This window comes from Ranitomeya imitator, chromosome 9 (genome assembly GCF_032444005.1).
Source record: "Ranitomeya imitator isolate aRanImi1 chromosome 9, aRanImi1.pri, whole genome shotgun sequence".
Lineage (NCBI taxonomy): Eukaryota > Metazoa > Chordata > Amphibia > Anura > Dendrobatidae > Ranitomeya > Ranitomeya imitator.
In genome coordinates this window covers 42485899-42506810 of record NC_091290.1, presented here as the reverse complement: position 1 = coordinate 42506810, position 20912 = coordinate 42485899, and positions in this window count along the sequence as shown.

Below are 20912 nucleotides of genomic sequence, written 5' to 3'. Positions count from 1 at the left end.
TGGGGGTCCAGCACCAAATTCAGTTGCCTTCTTTAACTCTGATAATAAAGCACAGTGACACAAAACAAATCCCCCCTTCAAGACTATTTAGAACAATATATACGGACATTTCCCACGTAATATGTGTGTATATAAATATATATATATCGGTATATTCACCACAGTAAGCTGCTGCTAGCAATCTTCAGTGGCATCATACACTTGATCTGCACTGTTGAAATTAATAATACGACAATTGCCCCAAATCCTCTCCAAATAGACTGAATGTGGGCACTATTTCTTAAATGTATTTACTTGCATTTTGTGGGGGCCATTGTTCCTTCCACCACTTTATTATATTGTCGAGAAATAGGATCTGAAAAACATCAAACGGGAAATGCACTCACCTCCTCCTAATAGGAAACTGAATCCTGCCGTAGCTCTGTACAGAACATTGGAAAGTCTCAATTGTCGCCCTGATTACAACAATGCCCATTACATTTTTATGCAAAGATCTTCACACTTGGACTGCAGCACTGAGATCAAGAAGAAGACAATCACCCCAAACCCACTCAGAATAATAGGTTACTTTCATTTTTTGGTGGGCTGCATGCTGTCATTATTTTTTTTTCCTGGAGATCCATGGATAACAAACGTATCTGGAAAATACCAAGAGAGAAAACCCTTCCATGCACTCACCTCCTCCCAATAGTAATCTGTAATTCTCCTCTGCGCCATCACCGCTGCCGGCGTTATCCTGTGTAAAGAGATCCAGTATAGGACCATCTGCATCGTCACCACAACTCCACCTTATGCCACTAATATTTCCTCTTACAGATCTTTTCATAGAACTACAGGATCAATAACGTACACAAAGAAGGTGGTCTTACTTTTCTCTATTGGGATCCTGGGTCAAATTCAGTTGCAGATTTCAACTCTGAAGACAAAGCACAGTAAAGCAAAAATATCTCCCTCCCCCAAACGGTTATATTAAAAGCAGCAAAAAATGACCCCTCTTTAATCACAATCTGTTACAACAAAATATACTGGTAACATCTATAGTCCAATATGTTCAAAACAGTAAGAGGCTTACTGGAAATCTTCAGTGCCATCATACAGGGGTCTCCAGACTTGTACTGCCCTGCTGAGATCAATAAGACAATGGCCCCAAACCCGCTCCTATATATTTGACAACTGGACACCCCGTTTGCTCAAATTAAATAGCGTACCTGCCTTTTATTGGGGCCGTATTCCCCAACCACTTTATTTTCTTGGAGCCACTGATAACAAACAGATCTGAAAAACATCAAGTGGGAAACCCGACCCTGCACTCACCTCTCTCTAATAGGAAACTGAATCTGGTCACAGATCTATACAGAACATTGGAAAGTCTCCATCATGACCCAAATTACAACTTCTGCCAATAACAATACAGGATCTATAACGTACACAAAGAAGGTGGTCTTACTTTTCTCTATTGGGGTCCTGGGTCAAATTCAGTTGCAAATTTCAACTCTGAAGACAAAGCACAATAAAGCAAAAATATATCCCTCCCCCCCAAACTGTTATATTAAAAGCAACAAAAAATGACCCCACTTTAAGCACAATCTATTACAACAAAATATACTGGTAACATCTACAGTCCAATATGTTCAAAACAGTAAGAGGCTTACTGGAAATCTTCAGTGCCATCATACAGGGGTCTCCAGACTTGTACTGCCCTGCTGAGATCAATAAGACAATCGCCCCAAACCTGCTCCTATATATTTGATAACTGGACACCCCGTTTGCTCAAGTTACATAGCGTACCTGCCTTTTATTGGGGCCGTATTCCCCAATCACTTTATTTTCTTGCAGCCACTGATAACAAACAGATCTGGAAAACATCAAGTGGGAAACCCGGCCCTGCACTCACCTCTCCTTAATAGGAAACTGAATCCGGTCACAGATCTATACAGAACATTGGAAAGTCTCCACCATCACCCAAATTACAACTTCTGCCAATAACAATTTCACATAAAGAACTGTTCTTTGTGCTATAGGATTAAAGATGGTGGTCTCCCATTTTTGGATGATGGTCCTGTGCCAAATTCTTCAATTCTAAATATAAAGAACAGGAAAGCAAAACACCCTCCCCGCCCTTCAAATATAATATATGTGACTATATTCACCACAGTTCTCAGGTTCCTAGTCATCTTCAGTGCTGTCATACAGGGGTCTCCATACCAGAACTGTGCTGCGGAGATCAATAAGACAAATCGCCCCAAACCGGCTTCCAACTTATCTGACAATGTGGACACACTGGTTTCAGAGTCGCTTTCAGATCGTAGGGGCTGCGGTCCTACACCACGTTTTTTCTATTATTAAGACACTGATAAAAAGTGGATCTGAAAAATACAAAGTGAGAAAACCCTTCCCTGCACTCACCTCCTCCTCATCGTAAACTACAATTCACCTTGTCTCAATCTCTGCTGTTGGCATTATCCAGTGACAAATCTGTAGATATATCTGCAAATATCCGACATAGCCTCACTACAGCTCCATCATTTATGCCATAATTTCCATATCAAATCCTTTTGTCAATAGTATAAGAACAATAAAGTATGATAATAATGGTCTCACGTTTCTGGATGGGGGTCCAGCACCAAATTCAGTTGCCTTCTTTAACTCTGATAATAAAGCACAGTGACACAAAACAAATCCCCCCTTCAAGACTATTTAGAACAATATATACGGACATTTCCCACGTAATATGTGTGTATATACATATATATATATCGGTATATTCACCACAGTAAGCTGCTGCTAGCAATCTTCAGTGGCATCATACACTTGATCTGCACTGTTGAAATTAATAATACGACAATTGCCCCAAATCCTCTCCAAATAGACTGAATGTGGGCACTATTTCTTAAATGTATTTACTTGCATTTTGTGGGGGCCATTGTTCCTTCCACCACTTTATTATATTGTCGAGAAATAGGATCTGAAAAACATCAAACGGGAAATGCACTCACCTCCTCCTAATAGGAAACTGAATCCTGCCGTAGCTCTGTACAGAACATTGGAAAGTCTCAATTGTCGCCCTGATTACAACAATGCCCATTACATTTTTATGCAAAGATCTTCACACTTGGACTGCAGCACTGAGATCAAGAAGAAGACAATCACCCCAAACCCACTCAGAATAATAGGTTACTTTCATTTTTTGGTGGGCTGCATGCTGTCATTATTTTTTTTTCCTGGAGATCCATGGATAACAAACGTATCTGGAAAATACCAAGAGAGAAAACCCTTCCATGCACTCACCTCCTCCCAATAGTAATCTGTAATTCTCCTCTGCGCCATCACCGCTGCCGGCGTTATCCTGTGTAAAGAGATCCAGTATAGGACCATCTGCATCGTCACCACAACTCCACCTTATGCCACTAATATTTCCTCTTACAGATCTTTTCATAGAACTACAGGATCAATAACGTACACAAAGAAGGTGGTCTTACTTTTCTCTATTGGGATCCTGGGTCAAATTCAGTTGCAGATTTCAACTCTGAAGACAAAGCACAGTAAAGCAAAAATATCTCCCTCCCCCAAACGGTTATATTAAAAGCAGCAAAAAATGACCCCACTTTAATCACAATCTGTTACAACAAAATATACTGGTAACATCTATAGTCCAATATGTTCAAAACAGTAAGAGGCTTACTGGAAATCTTCAGTGCCATCATACAGGGGTCTCCAGACTTGTACTGCCCTGCTGAGATCAATAAGACAATGGCCCCAAACCCGCTCCTATATATTTGACAACTGGACACCCCGTTTGCTCAAATTAAATAGCGTACCTGCCTTTTATTGGGGCCGTATTCCCCAACCACTTTATTTTCTTGGAGCCACTGATAACAAACAGATCTGAAAAACATCAAGTGGGAAACCCGACCCTGCACTCACCTCTCTCTAATAGGAAACTGAATCTGGTCACAGATCTATACAGAACATTGGAAAGTCTCCATCATGACCCAAATTACAACTTCTGCCAATAACAATACAGGATCTATAACGTACACAAAGAAGGTGGTCTTACTTTTCTCTATTGGGGTCCTGGGTCAAATTCAGTTGCAAATTTCAACTCTGAAGACAAAGCACAGTAAAGCAAAAATATCTCCCTCCCCCAAACGGTTATATTAAAAGCAGCAAAAAATGACCCCTCTTTAATCACAATCTGTTACAACAAAATATACTGGTAACATCTATAGTCCAATATGTTCAAAACAGTAAGAGGCTTACTGGAAATCTTCAGTGCCATCATACAGGGGTCTCCAGACTTGTACTGCCCTGCTGAGATCAATAAGACAATGGCCCCAAACCCGCTCCTATATATTTGACAACTGGACACCCCGTTTGCTCAAATTAAATAGCGTACCTGCCTTTTATTGGGGCCATATTCCCCAACCACTTTATTTTCTTGGAGCCACTGATAACAAACAGATCTGAAAAACATCAAGTGGGAAACCCGACCCTGCACTCACCTCTCTCTAATAGGAAACTGAATCTGGTCACAGATCTATACAGAACATTGGAAAGTCTCCATCATGACCCAAATTACAACTTCTGCCAATAACAATACAGGATCTATAACGTACACAAAGAAGGTGGTCTTACTTTTCTCTATTGGGGTCCTGGGTCAAATTCAGTTGCAAATTTCAACTCTGAAGACAAAGCACAGTAAAGCAAAAATATATCCCTCCCCCCCAAACTGTTATATTAAAAGCAACAAAAAATGACCCCACTTTAAGCACAATCTATTACAACAAAATATACTGGTAACATCTACAGTCCAATATGTTCAAAACAGTAAGAGGCTTACTGGAAATCTTCAGTGCCATCATACAGGGGTCTCCAGACTTGTACTGCCCTGCTGAGATCAATAAGACAATCGCCCCAAACCTGCTCCTATATATTTGATAACTGGACACCCCGTTTGCTCAAGTTACATAGCGTACCTGTCTTTTATTGGGGCCGTATTCCCCAACCACTTTATTTTCTTGGAGCCACTGATAACAAACAGATCTGGAAAACATCAAGTGGGAAACCCGGCCCTGCACTCACCTCTCCTTAATAGGAAACTGAATCCGGTCACAGATCTATACAGAACATTGGAAAGTCTCCACCATCACCCAAATTACAACTTCTGCCAATAACAATTTCACATAAAGAACTGTTCTTTGTGCTATAGTATTAAAGATGGTGGTCTCCCATTTTTGGATGATGGTCCTGTGCCAAATTCTTCAATTCTAAATATAAAGAACAGGAAAGCAAAACACCCTCCCCGCCCTTCAAATATAATATATGTGACTATATTCACCACAGTTCTCAGGTTCCTAGTCATCTTCAGTGCTGTCATACAGGGGTCTCCATACCAGAACTGTGCTGCGGAGATCAATAAGACAAATCGCCCCAAACCGGCTTCCAACTTATCTGACAATGTGGACACACTGGTTTCAGAGTCGCTTTCAGATCGTAGGGGCTGCGGTCCTACACCACGTTTTTTCTATTATTAAGACACTGATAAAAAGTGGATCTGAAAAATACAAAGTGAGAAAACCCTTCCCTGCACTCACCTCCTCCTCATCGTAAACTACAATTCACCTTGTCTCAATCTCTGCTGTTGGCATTATCCAGTGACAAATCTGTAGATATATCTGCAAATATCCGACATAGCCTCACTACAGCTCCATCATTTATGCCATAATTTCCATATCAAATCCTTTTGTCAATAGTATAAGAACAATAAAGTATGATAATAATGGTCTCACGTTTCTGGATGGGGGTCCAGCACCAAATTCAGTTGCCTTCTTTAACTCTGATAATAAAGCACAGTGACACAAAACAAATCCCCCCTTCAAGACTATTTAGAACAATATATACGGACATTTCCCACGTAATATGTGTGTATATACATATATATATATCGGTATATTCACCACAGTAAGCTGCTGCTAGCAATCTTCAGTGGCATCATACACTTGATCTGCACTGTTGAAATTAATAATACGACAATTGCCCCAAATCCTCTCCAAATAGACTGAATGTGGGCACTATTTCTTAAATGTATTTACTTGCATTTTGTGGGGGCCATTGTTCCTTCCACCACTTTATTATATTGTCGAGAAATAGGATCTGAAAAACATCAAACGGGAAATGCACTCACCTCCTCCTAATAGGAAACTGAATCCTGCCGTAGCTCTGTACAGAACATTGGAAAGTCTCAATTGTCGCCCTGATTACAACAATGCCCATTACATTTTTATGCAAAGATCTTCACACTTGGACTGCAGCACTGAGATCAAGAAGAAGACAATCACCCCAAACCCACTCAGAATAATAGGTTACTTTCATTTTTTGGTGGGCTGCATGCTGTCATTATTTTTTTTTCCTGGAGATCCATGGATAACAAACGTATCTGGAAAATACCAAGAGAGAAAACCCTTCCATGCACTCACCTCCTCCCAATAGTAATCTGTAATTCTCCTCTGCGCCATCACCGCTGCCGGCGTTATCCTGTGTAAAGAGATCCAGTATAGGACCATCTGCATCGTCACCACAACTCCACCTTATGCCACTAATATTTCCTCTTACAGATCTTTTCATAGAACTACAGGATCAATAACGTACACAAAGAAGGTGGTCTTACTTTTCTCTATTGGGATCCTGGGTCAAATTCAGTTGCAGATTTCAACTCTGAAGACAAAGCACAGTAAAGCAAAAATATCTCCCTCCCCCAAACGGTTATATTAAAAGCAGCAAAAAATGACCCCACTTTAATCACAATCTGTTACAACAAAATATACTGGTAACATCTATAGTCCAATATGTTCAAAACAGTAAGAGGCTTACTGGAAATCTTCAGTGCCATCATACAGGGGTCTCCAGACTTGTACTGCCCTGCTGAGATCAATAAGACAATGGCCCCAAACCCGCTCCTATATATTTGACAACTGGACACCCCGTTTGCTCAAATTAAATAGCGTACCTGCCTTTTATTGGGGCCGTATTCCCCAACCACTTTATTTTCTTGGAGCCACTGATAACAAACAGATCTGAAAAACATCAAGTGGGAAACCCGACCCTGCACTCACCTCTCTCTAATAGGAAACTGAATCTGGTCACAGATCTATACAGAACATTGGAAAGTCTCCATCATGACCCAAATTACAACTTCTGCCAATAACAATACAGGATCTATAACGTACACAAAGAAGGTGGTCTTACTTTTCTCTATTGGGGTCCTGGGTCAAATTCAGTTGCAAATTTCAACTCTGAAGACAAAGCACAGTAAAGCAAAAATATCTCCCTCCCCCAAACGGTTATATTAAAAGCAGCAAAAAATGACCCCTCTTTAATCACAATCTGTTACAACAAAATATACTGGTAACATCTATAGTCCAATATGTTCAAAACAGTAAGAGGCTTACTGGAAATCTTCAGTGCCATCATACAGGGGTCTCCAGACTTGTACTGCCCTGCTGAGATCAATAAGACAATGGCCCCAAACCCGCTCCTATATATTTGACAACTGGACACCCCGTTTGCTCAAATTAAATAGCGTACCTGCCTTTTATTGGGGCCGTATTCCCCAACCACTTTATTTTCTTGGAGCCACTGATAACAAACAGATCTGAAAAACATCAAGTGGGAAACCCGACCCTGCACTCACCTCTCTCTAATAGGAAACTGAATCTGGTCACAGATCTATACAGAACATTGGAAAGTCTCCATCATGACCCAAATTACAACTTCTGCCAATAACAATACAGGATCTATAACGTACACAAAGAAGGTGGTCTTACTTTTCTCTATTGGGGTCCTGGGTCAAATTCAGTTGCAAATTTCAACTCTGAAGACAAAGCACAGTAAAGCAAAAATATATCCCTCCCCCCCAAACTGTTATATTAAAAGCAACAAAAAATGACCCCACTTTAAGCACAATCTATTACAACAAAATATACTGGTAACATCTACAGTCCAATATGTTCAAAACAGTAAGAGGCTTACTGGAAATCTTCAGTGCCATCATACAGGGGTCTCCAGACTTGTACTGCCCTGCTGAGATCAATAAGACAATCGCCCCAAACCTGCTCCTATATATTTGATAACTGGACACCCCGTTTGCTCAAGTTACATAGCGTACCTGCCATTTATTGGGGCCGTATTCCCCAACCACTTTATTTTCTTGCAGCCACTGATAACAAACAGATCTGGAAAACATCAAGTGGGAAACCCGGCCCTGCACTCACCTCTCCTTAATAGGAAACTGAATCCGGTCACAGATCTATACGGAACATTGGAAAGTCTCCATCATCACCCAAATTACAACTTCTGCCAATAACAAATTCACATAAAGAACTGTTCTTTGTGCTATAGGATTAAAGATGGTGGTCTCCCATTTTTGGATGATGGTCCTGTGCCAAATTCTTCAATTCTAAATATAAAGAACAGGAAAGCAAAACACCCTCCCCGCCCTTCAAATATAATATATGTGACTATATTCACCACAGTTCTCAGGTTCCTAGTCATCTTCAGTGCTGTCATACAGGGGTTTCCATACCAGAACTGTGCTGCGGAGATCAATAAGACAAATCGCCCCAAACCGGCTTCCAACTTATCTGACAATGTGGACACACTGGTTTCAGAGTCGCTTTCAGATCGTAGGGGCTGCGGTCCTACACCACGTTTTTTCTATTATTAAGACACTGATAAAAAGTGGATCTGAAAAATATAAAGTGAGAAAACCCTTCCCTGCACTCACCTCCTCCTCATCGTAAACTACAATTCACCTTGTCTCAATCTCTGCTGTTGGCATTATCCAGTGACAAATCTGTAGATATATCTGCAAATATCCGACATAGCCTCACTACAGCTCCATCATTTATGCCATAATTTCCATATCAAATCCTTTTGTCAATAGTATAAGAACAATAAAGTATGATAATAATGGTCTCACGTTTCTGGATGGGGGTCCAGCACCAAATTCAGTTGCCTTCTTTAACTCTGATAATAAAGCACAGTGACACAAAACAAATCCCCCCTTCAAGACTATTTAGAACAATATATACGGACATTTCCCACGTAATATGTGTGTATATACATATATATATATATCGGTATATTCACCACAGTAAGCTGCTGCTAGCAATCTTCAGTGGCATCATACACTTGATCTGCACTGTTGAAATTAATAATACGACAATTGCCCCAAATCCTCTCCAAATAGACTGAATGTGGGCACTATTTCTTAAATGTATTTACTTGCATTTTGTGGGGGCCATTGTTCCTTCCACCACTTTATTATATTGTCGAGAAATAGGATCTGAAAAACATCAAACGGGAAATGCACTCACCTCCTCCTAATAGGAAACTGAATCCTGCCGTAGCTCTGTACAGAACATTGGAAAGTCTCAATTGTCGCCCTGATTACAACAATGCCCATTACATTTTTATGCAAAGATCTTCACACTTGGACTGCAGCATTGAGATCAAGAAGAAGACAATCACCCCAAACCCACTCAGAATAATAGGTTACTTTCATTTTTTGGTGGGCTGCATGCTGTCATTATTTTTTTTTCCTGGAGATCCATGGATAACAAACGTATCTGGAAAATACCAAGAGAGAAAACCCTTCCATGCACTCACCTCCTCCCAATAGTAATCTGTAATTCTCCTCTGCGCCATCACCGCTGCCGGCGTTATCCTGTGTAAAGAGATCCAGTATAGGACCATCTGCATCGTCACCACAACTCCACCTTATGCCACTAATATTTCCTCTTACAGATCTTTTCATAGAACTACAGGATCAATAACGTACACAAAGAAGGTGGTCTTACTTTTCTCTATTGGGATCCTGGGTCAAATTCAGATGCAGATTTCAACTCTGAAGACAAAGCACAGTAAAGCAAAAATATCTCCCTCCCCCAAACGGTTATATTAAAAGCAGCAAAAAATGACCCCTATTTAATCACAATCTGTTACAACAAAATATACTGGTAACATCTATAGTCCAATATGTTCAAAACAGTAAGAGGCTTACTGGAAATCTTCAGTGCCATCATACAGGGGTCTCCAGACTTGTACTGCCCTGCTGAGATCAATAAGACAATGGCCCCAAACCCGCTCCTATATATTTGACAACTGGACACCCCGTTTGCTCAAATTAAATAGCGTACCTGCCTTTTATTGGGGCCGTATTCCCCAACCACTTTATTTTCTTGGAGCCACTGATAACAAACAGATCTGAAAAACATCAAGTGGGAAACCCGACCCTGCACTCACCTCTCTCTAATAGGAAACTGAATCTGGTCACAGATCTATACAGAACATTGGAAAGTCTCCATCATGACCCAAATTACAACTTCTGCCAATAACAATACAGGATCTATAACGTACACAAAGAAGGTGGTCTTACTTTTCTCTATTGGGGTCCTGGGTCAAATTCAGTTGCAAATTTCAACTCTGAAGACAAAGCACAGTAAAGCAAAAATATATCCCTCCCCCCCAAACTGTTATATTAAAAGCAACAAAAAATGACCCCACTTTAAGCACAATCTATTACAACAAAATATACTGGTAACATCTACAGTCCAATATGTTCAAAACAGTAAGAGGCTTACTGGAAATCTTCAGTGCCATCATACAGGGGTCTCCAGACTTGTACTGCCCTGCTGAGATCAATAAGACAATCGCCCCAAACCTGCTCCTATATATTTGATAACTGGACACCCCGTTTGCTCAAGTTACATAGCGTACCTGCCTTTTATTGGGGCCGTATTCCCCAACCACTTTATTTTCTTGCAGCCACTGATAACAAACAGATCTGGAAAACATCAAGTGGGAAACCCGGCCCTGCACTCACCTCTCCTTAATAGGAAACTGAATCCGGTCACAGATCTATACAGAACATTGGAAAGTCTCCACCATCACCCAAATTACAACTTCTGCCAATAACAATTTCACATAAAGAACTGTTCTTTGTGCTATAGGATTAAAGATGGTGGTCTCCCATTTTTGGATGATGGTCCTGTGCCAAATTCTTCAATTCTAAATATAAAGAACAGGAAAGCAAAACACCCTCCCCGCCCTTCAAATATAATATATGTGACTATATTCACCACAGTTCTCAGGTTCCTAGTCATCTTCAGTGCTGTCATACAGGGGTCTCCATACCAGAACCGTGCTGCGGAGATCAATAAGACAAATCGCCCCAAACCGGCTTCCAACTTATCTGACAATGTGGACACACTGGTTTCAGAGTCGCTTTCAGATCGTAGGGGCTGCGGTCCTACACCACGTTTTTTCTATTATTAAGACACTGATAAAAAGTGGATCTGAAAAATACAAAGTGAGAAAACCCTTCCCTGCACTCACCTCCTCCTCATCGTAAACTACAATTCACCTTGTCTCAATCTCTGCTGTTGGCATTATCCAGTGACAAATCTGTAGATATATCTGCAAATATCCGACATAGCCTCACTACAGCTCCATCATTTATGCCATAATTTCCATATCAAATCCTTTTGTCAATAGTATAAGAACAATAAAGTATGATAATAATGGTCTCACGTTTCTGGATGGGGGTCCAGCACCAAATTCAGTTGCCTTCTTTAACTCTGATAATAAAGCACAGTGACACAAAACAAATCCCCCCTTCAAGACTATTTAGAACAATATATACGGACATTTCCCACGTAATATGTGTGTATATACATATATATATATATCGGTATATTCACCACAGTAAGCTGCTGCTAGCAATCTTCAGTGGCATCATACACTTGATCTGCACTGTTGAAATTAATAATACGACAATTGCCCCAAATCCTCTCCAAATAGACTGAATGTGGGCACTATTTCTTAAATGCATTTACTTGCATTTTGTGGGGGCCATTGTTCCTTCCACCACTTTATTATATTGTCGAGAAATAGGATCTGAAAAACATCAAACGGGAAATGCACTCACCTCCTCCTAATAGGAAACTGAATCCTGCCGTAGCTCTGTACAGAACATTGGAAAGTCTCAATTGTCGCCCTGATTACAACAATGCCCATTACATTTTTATGCAAAGATCTTCACACTTGGACTGCAGCATTGAGATCAAGAAGAAGACAATCACCCCAAACCCACTCAGAATAATAGGTTACTTTCATTTTTTGGTGGGCTGCATGCTGTCATTATTTTTTTTTCCTGGAGATCCATGGATAACAAACGTATCTGGAAAATACCAAGAGAGAAAACCCTTCCATGCACTCACCTCCTCCCAATAGTAATCTGTAATTCTCCTCTGCGCCATCACCGCTGCCGGCGTTATCCTGTGTAAAGAGATCCAGTATAGGACCATCTGCATCGTCACCACAACTCCACCTTATGCCACTAATATTTCCTCTTACAGATCTTTTCATAGAACTACAGGATCAATAACGTACACAAAGAAGGTGGTCTTACTTTTCTCTATTGGGATCCTGGGTCAAATTCAGATGCAGATTTCAACTCTGAAGACAAAGCACAGTAAAGCAAAAATATCTCCCTCCCCCAAACGGTTATATTAAAAGCAGCAAAAAATGACCCCTCTTTAATCACAATCTGTTACAACAAAATATACTGGTAACATCTATAGTCCAATATGTTCAAAACAGTAAGAGGCTTACTGGAAATCTTCAGTGCCATCATACAGGGGTCTCCAGACTTGTACTGCCCTGCTGAGATCAATAAGACAATGGCCCCAAACCCGCTCCTATATATTTGACAACTGGACACCCCGTTTGCTCAAATTAAATAGCGTACCTGCCTTTTATTGGGGCCGTATTCCCCAACCACTTTATTTTCTTGGAGCCACTGATAACAAACAGATCTGAAAAACATCAAGTGGGAAACCCGACCCTGCACTCACCTCTCTCTAATAGGAAACTGAATCTGGTCACAGATCTATACAGAACATTGGAAAGTCTCCATCATGACCCAAATTACAACTTCTGCCAATAACAATACAGGATCTATAACGTACACAAAGAAGGTGGTCTTACTTTTCTCTATTGGGGTCCTGGGTCAAATTCAGTTGCAAATTTCAACTCTGAAGACAAAGCACAGTAAAGCAAAAATATATCCCTCCCCCCCAAACTGTTATATTAAAAGCAACAAAAAATGACCCCACTTTAAGCACAATCTATTACAACAAAATATACTGGTAACATCTACAGTCCAATATGTTCAAAACAGTAAGAGGCTTACTGGAAATCTTCAGTGCCATCATACAGGGGTCTCCAGACTTGTACTGCCCTGCTGAGATCAATAAGACAATCGCCCCAAACCTGCTCCTATATATTTGATAACTGGACACCCCGTTTGCTCAAGTTACATAGCGTACCTGCCTTTTATTGGGGCCGTATTCCCCAACCACTTTATTTTCTTGCAGCCACTGATAACAAACAGATCTGGAAAACATCAAGTGGGAAACCCGGCCCTGCACTCACCTCTCCTTAATAGGAAACTGAATCCGGTCACAGATCTATACAGAACATTGGAAAGTCTCCACCATCACCCAAATTACAACTTCTGCCAATAACAATTTCACATAAAGAACTGTTCTTTGTGCTATAGGATTAAAGATGGTGGTCTCCCATTTTTGGATGATGGTCCTGTGCCAAATTCTTCAATTCTAAATATAAAGAACAGGAAAGCAAAACACCCTCCCCGCCCTTCAAATATAATATATGTGACTATATTCACCACAGTTCTCAGGTTCCTAGTCATCTTCAGTGCTGTCATACAGGGGTCTCCATACCAGAACTGTGCTGCGGAGATCAATAAGACAAATCGCCCCAAACCGGCTTCCAACTTATCTGACAATGTGGACACACTGGTTTCAGAGTCGCTTTCAGATCGTAGGGGCTGCGGTCCTACACCACGTTTTTTCTATTATTAAGACACTGATAAAAAGTGGATCTGAAAAATACAAAGTGAGAAAACCCTTCCCTGCACTCACCTCCTCCTCATCGTAAACTACAATTCACCTTGTCTCAATCTCTGCTGTTGGCATTATCCAGTGACAAATCTGTAGATATATCTGCAAATATCCGACATAGCCTCACTACAGCTCCATCATTTATGCCATAATTTCCATATCAAATCCTTTTGTCAATAGTATAAGAACAATAAAGTATGATAATAATGGTCTCACGTTTCTGGATGGGGGTCCAGCACCAAATTCAGTTGCCTTCTTTAACTCTGATAATAAAGCACAGTGACACAAAACAAATCCCCCCTTCAAGACTATTTAGAACAATATATACGGACATTTCCCACGTAATATGTGTGTATATACATATATATATATCGGTATATTCACCACAGTAAGCTGCTGCTAGCAATCTTCAGTGGCATCATACACTTGATCTGCACTGTTGAAATTAATAATACGACAATTGCCCCAAATCCTCTCCAAATAGACTGAATGTGGGCACTATTTCTTAAATGTATTTACTTGCATTTTGTGGGGGCCATTGTTCCTTCCACCACTTTATTATATTGTCGAGAAATAGGATCTGAAAAACATCAAACGGGAAATGCACTCACCTCCTCCTAATAGGAAACTGAATCCTGCCGTAGCTCTGTACAGAACATTGGAAAGTCTCAATTGTCGCCCTGATTACAACAATGCCCATTACATTTTTATGCAAAGATCTTCACACTTGGACTGCAGCACTGAGATCAAGAAGAAGACAATCACCCCAAACCCACTCAGAATAATAGGTTACTTTCATTTTTTGGTGGGCTGCATGCTGTCATTATTTTTTTTTCCTGGAGATCCATGGATAACAAACGTATCTGGAAAATACCAAGAGAGAAAACCCTTCCATGCACTCACCTCCTCCCAATAGTAATCTGTAATTCTCCTCTGCGCCATCACCGCTGCCGGCGTTATCCTGTGTAAAGAGATCCAGTATAGGACCATCTGCATCGTCACCACAACTCCACCTTATGCCACAAATATTTCCTCTTACAGATCTTTTCATAGAACTACAGGATCAATAACGTACACAAAGAAGGTGGTCTTACTTTTCTCTATTGGGATCCTGGGTCAAATTCAGTTGCAGATTTCAACTCTGAAGACAAAGCACAGTAAAGCAAAAATATCTCCCTCCCCCAAACGGTTATATTAAAAGCAGCAAAAAATGACCCCTCTTTAATCACAATCTGTTACAACAAAATAACAGGATTTTTGGTTGCTTACCGTAAAATCTGTTTCTTGAAGCCTCCATTGGGGGACACAGGAACCATGGGTGTATGCTGCTGCCACTAGGAGGCTGACACTATGCAAATAAAAAAGTTAGCTCCTCCTCTGCAGTGTACACCCCACCGACTGGCATTATACTCTTCAGTTAGTGAGAAAGCAGTAGGAGATAATGAAACAAGGTTGAAAAACCATAACCACAAACTTGAGAACTGTAACGTGAGAACAGTCATAGAACAGATAACAACAGAAAACATTGGGAGGGTGCTGTGTCCCCCAATGGAGGCTTCAAGAAACAGATTTTACGGTAAGCAACCAAAAATCCTGTTTTCTTTATCGCCTCTCATTGGGGGACACAGGAACCATGGGACGTCCCAAAGCAGTCCCAAGGGCGGGAAAACAGACTTCCATCAGGTCAGAGGACTCACCACTGCCGCCTGCAGGATCCTTCTGCCTAGGCTGGCGTCCGCCGATGCGTAGGTATGGACCTTGTAAAATTTGGCGAACGTGTGGATGGAAGACCAAGTTGCCGCTTTGCAAAGCTGTAGGGCGGAAGCCCTGTGGTGCACCGCCCAGGAGGCGCCGACTGCCCGGGTAGAGTGAGCCTTAATCCCAGGAGGGGGCACTCTGTTCTTGACCCGGTAAGCCTCTAAAATTGCCGTTCTGATCCAGCGAGCAATAGTCGCTTTAGAAGCCGGCTGGCCTCTGCGTGTGCCATCAGGAATGACGAAAAAAGAATCCGTCTTCCGGAAAGAGGATGTTCTATCCAGATAAATCCTCACTGCCCTGACTAGGTCTAGCTTGTTCAACGATCGCTCCAGAGGATGAGTCGGAGCTGGACAAAAGGAAGGTAGAACGATGTCCTCGTTGAGGTGGAAGGTGGAAACCACCTTAGGAAGAAAAGAAGGTGGAGGTCGGAAGACCACCTTGTCCTGGTGAATGACCAAAAACGGAGGGCGGCAAGACAGTGCCGCCAGCTCGGAAACGCGGCGAATGGACGTGATGGCCACAAGAAAGGCCACCTTCCAAGATAAAACTGATAGAGGAATCTCCCTAAGAGGTTCAAAGGGAGAAACCTTCAAAACGTCCAGTACCAGGTTTAGGTCCCAAGCCTCCACAGGGGCCCTGAACGGCGGGACGGCGTGGGCTACCCCCTGAAAGAAGGTCTTAATCTGTGGCCGAGAGGCCAAGGTCTTCTGAAAGAGGATGGAAAGCGCAGAGACCTGACCCTTCAGGGAACTAAGAGCCAGGCCCGAATCCAGTCCTGCCTGAAGGAAGGCCAAAAGAGAAGGCAGAGAAAAAACCATAGGCGGCACGCGGTTGGACTCGCACCAACGGAAGTAGGCCTTCCAGGTGCGGTAGTAGATCCTGGAAGACGAAGGCTTCCGAGCCTGAATCATGGTGTGAATCACCCGGTCCGAAAGGCCGGACGCTCTTAGAACCGCGGTCTCAACAGCCACGCCGTTAAACTGAGCGACCGAGAATTAGGGTGGCAGATCGGACCCTGGGACAGCAGATCGGGCCTGTCTGGAAGGCACCAGGGAGCGTCCGCGAGAAGGTTGACGAGCTCCGCGAACCAAGCTCTCCTGGGCCAATCCGGGGCGATCAGGATGACCGTCACCCCTTCCGCTTTGATCTTCTTCAACAGTTTGGGAAGTAATGGAAGGGGTGGGAACAGGTAGGGCAGCTCGAACTGTGACCAAGGAATGGCCAGAGCATCGACGCCCACTGCGAGAGGATCGCGGGACCTGGAGACGAATTGCGGAACCTTCCTGTTGATTCGAGACGCCGTGAGATCCACATCCGGAGTTCCCCATCGAAGACAAATCTGATGGAAGACCTCCGGATGCAGGGACCATTCCCCTGCCGCGAGACCCTCGCGGCTGAGGAAGTCGGCGGCCCAGTTTTCTACGCCGGGGATATGCACCGCGGATATCACCGGAACCGTTGCCTCTGCCCAAAGGAGGATCTTGGATACCTCGGCAAGGGCCAAGGAGCTCCGAGTCCCCCCCTGATGGTTGACATATGCCACAGCCGTGGCGTTGTCCGTCTGGATCCGGACTGGAAGGCCCCTGAGGATCCTTTCCCAATGGCGGAGGGACAGAAAGATGGCCCGAATTTCGAGGACGTTGATCGGCAGCGCAGACTCCTGCGTCGACCAACGGCCCTGAACCGTCAGGTGGCGAAAAACCGCACCCCAGCCGATCAGGCTGGCATCCGTTGTCACCACCTGCCAGTGAACCGGAAGGAAGGACCTGCCCTGGGAGATGAGAGGAGACGTCAGCCACCAGTTGAGAGACCGCTTGACCCGAAAGGAGAGTCTGATCGGCCGATCCAGGGAGAAGACCGACCTGTCCCACTGAGACAGAATGGCTTGCTGAAGGGGTCGAGAATGGAATTGGGCGAAGGGAATCGCTTCCAAGGTAGCTACCATCCTCCCCAGAACCTTCATGGCCGATCGGAGGGAGGGAGGCCGAGGACCCTGGAGCAAGAGTATGTCCCGACAAAGGGTGGATCTCTTGTCTTTGGGAAGGAAGACTCTGGACTGACGAGTGTCGAAGAGCATGCCCAGAAAGATGATGCGCTGAGAAGAAATAAGGCAGGACTTCTTCCGGTTGACCAGCCATCCGAAACGGGATAAGGTGTCGAGAACAATGGACAAGCTTTCGTGGGCCTGAGCAAAGGACGGAGCCTTGATGAGGATGTCGTCGAGGTATGGAAACAGGACCAAGCCTCTGACCCTCAAAATGGCCATCAGCGCCGCCATGATTTTCGTGAACACCCTTGGCGCGGTTGCGAGACCGAACGGCAGGGCGACGAACTGAAAATGATCTTGTTGCACTGCAAAGCGCAGGAAACGGTGATGTCCGGGAAATATTGGAACATGTAGGTAGGCGTCCTGGATATCTATAGAGCATAGAAATTCCTGAGCCTCCATGGAAGCAATTACTGAACGAAGGGATTCCATCCTGAAGTGTCTCAGGCGAACCCTCCTGTTCAGCAATTTGAGGTCCAGAATGGGACGAACCTTGCCGTCTTTCTTCGGTACCACAAAGAGGTTCGAGTAGAAACCCGTGTACCGTTCCTTTTCTGGGACGGGAACAATTACCCCGGATTTTAGCAGAGAAGCGATGGCTGCGAAGAAGCCCGGAAACAAAGCGGGATCTTTTGGAGGACGAGATTGGAAGAAACGATCCCTGGGTCGGGAGGCGAACTCTATTTTGTATCCCGAGGATACAACTTCCCTGACCCATGCATCCTCTACTGCGGAAATCCAGACGTCCCTGAAACGGAGAAGACGGCCCCCCAACCTGGGAGTTGGGCTGGAGTCTTGCCGAGAGTCATGCGGAAGTGGATCTTCCAGTCCTGGGCCTGGACGATCTACCCTGGGAATAGCGAGGACGCCAGGACGGAGTGGGCCTGAAGGACACCGCCTTCTTCTCTTGACGTGCCTGTGGCCTCTGTTGCTGCTGGGAAAAGGAGTTTGATGCAGCGAAGCGACGAAAAGGCCGAAACGAGCGAAACTGCCGTCTGGGGGGAGGGCGACGAGGTTTAGCCTGGGGGAGAAGGGAACTTGTGCCCCCAGTGGCGTCCTTAATGATCTGGTCCAGCTGGGAACCAAAGAGACGAGAGCCCTGGAAGGGCAGACTAGTGAGGGACTTTTTGGAGGACAAGTCCGCCTGCCAGGCCTTGAGCCAAACGGTCCGGCGGATGGCAACGGCATTGCTGGAAGCCTGAGCCGCACAAGAGGCGACATCCAGGGAGGCGGAAACCAGGTATTCACCCGCGTGGGAAATCTGGTTGGCAAGTTCCGCTAATTGCGCGGGAGGAGCCCCGTCCAGGATACCTCGCCGTAGATCCTTGGCCCATTTTGAGATGGATTTTGAAGCCCAAGTGGAAGCAAAGGCTGGGCATAGCGCTGCTGAAGCCGCTTCAAAGGCAGATTTCGCGAAGGATTCTATAACTCTGTCGTTAGAATCCTTCAGAGACGCTCCGCCGGACAGTGGAAGCACCGTGTTGGTGGACAGCCTGGAAACAGGGGGATCCACCGAGGGAGAGACCGTCCAATTGGCGGTAAGATCTGGTGAAAAAGGATATAACACCCCCAGGCGTTTTCCCCTCTGAAAACGTCTGGTCGGATTCTCTCTCTCTCTGGCCAGGATTTCCTCGAATTCAGGATGAGGAGCAAAAAAATTTTGAAGGTGGTTTGGCCCGTCTAAACGAAACCGCCTGATCTGCGGGTTCCATAGAGGGATCCTTAATGCCACAGGTTTGGTTTATAGCCCGAATGAGGTTCTGGACCGACTCACTCATGGTGGCGATTTGGCTAGGATCCAGCTCCGAAATCTCCTCTGAGGGCGCATCAGATAAAGCCTCGCCTGACTCAGGGGAGGAGGAACGGTGCGACACCAACCGCGGGGGAGGGCCGGGCGGCGAGATGGAACGCGAAGAGGACTCAGACCGACGTTCCTGTCTGGACCTTTTGTAGCTTGGCAAGGAGGTCTCGGGTGGCGGTTCCTGCGACCCGCTGGCCACGGCAGGGGTCTGCAGGGGTAACCGATCCAGCGCGGACACCAAGGTTTGAGATACCCGTGTTAAATCGGCCACCGATTGTGACAGAGAGGCGGCCCAGCCTGGGATGGGGGGATCACTCTCGGGCGGAACAGTCGGGGGATCCTGGGCGGTGGGAACAATCGGGTTGCTGCAGGACTGACACAGCGGAGAGGACTGACCTGAGGGAAGTTTGCTGTTACAGGACAAACATGCAAAGTACGTGACTAAGGCAGAAGATGAAGAGGTAGGGGGGCGAGAGCGGCCCCCTTTAGAAGACATTTTGAGAGATCCCTGAAGATGCCAGTGGGTTAGGGGACAGTGGGGCAGAGAAGGGTGTCAGTCTGCAGTGCAGCTACTCACGGACCCGGTCCTGGAAGATGTCCCACTTGTTGCTGTATTCTTGCGATGCTGAGCCCACAGAAGATGCGGGCGAAGGAGCGTGGCGCGCTGCGTGAGGTGCTGCGAGGGCTGCTTGCTGTGTGAAGCGGCGCACACCAGCTGAGAGTCCCACGAGGAAGGGGGGCGGAGCCAGACGTAGAGGCGCCGGTAGGCAGGGCGCAGTATGTCGGGCGGGAAAAAGCCCGCCCGCAGAAGCGGAAATGGAGAAAGCCGACAACCGGAAGTAGGCCCCGGCCGAAGCCGGGGCCTAAATTAGGGACCGGCGGCCGAGAAAAAAAGGCCGCGGCGCCGAAATAGAGCGCCGGAAACAATGCGGCGTGAGGGAGGCTGGGGCCGCTGAAGGGCGCCGCAGACAACACCCTCCCGCGGCGCCAGAGCAATGCGCCGCAGGGAGAAGCGGCGTGACAGCCTGCAGGTCACAGAAGGGCGCCGCAGATAACCACCTCCTGCGGCGCCAGAGCAAAGCGCCGCAGCGAGAAGCGGCGCGACCGCCTGCAGGGCTGCCGCGCAAAGGATGTGCCCAGAGTAAAAACCGCAGCGCCGGTAATGCGCCGCGGAAGGAGCGTACGGCAGCCATAGAGCTGTCGTGGAAGAAATGCTGGCCACAGGGGAAAAGAGCGCGGTGGCCTAAAAGGGGGGCCCCGCGCTGGAGAGCAGAAGGCCCCTGCAGAAAAGGGGAAGAAATGTGGAAATACCAGCCGCGCC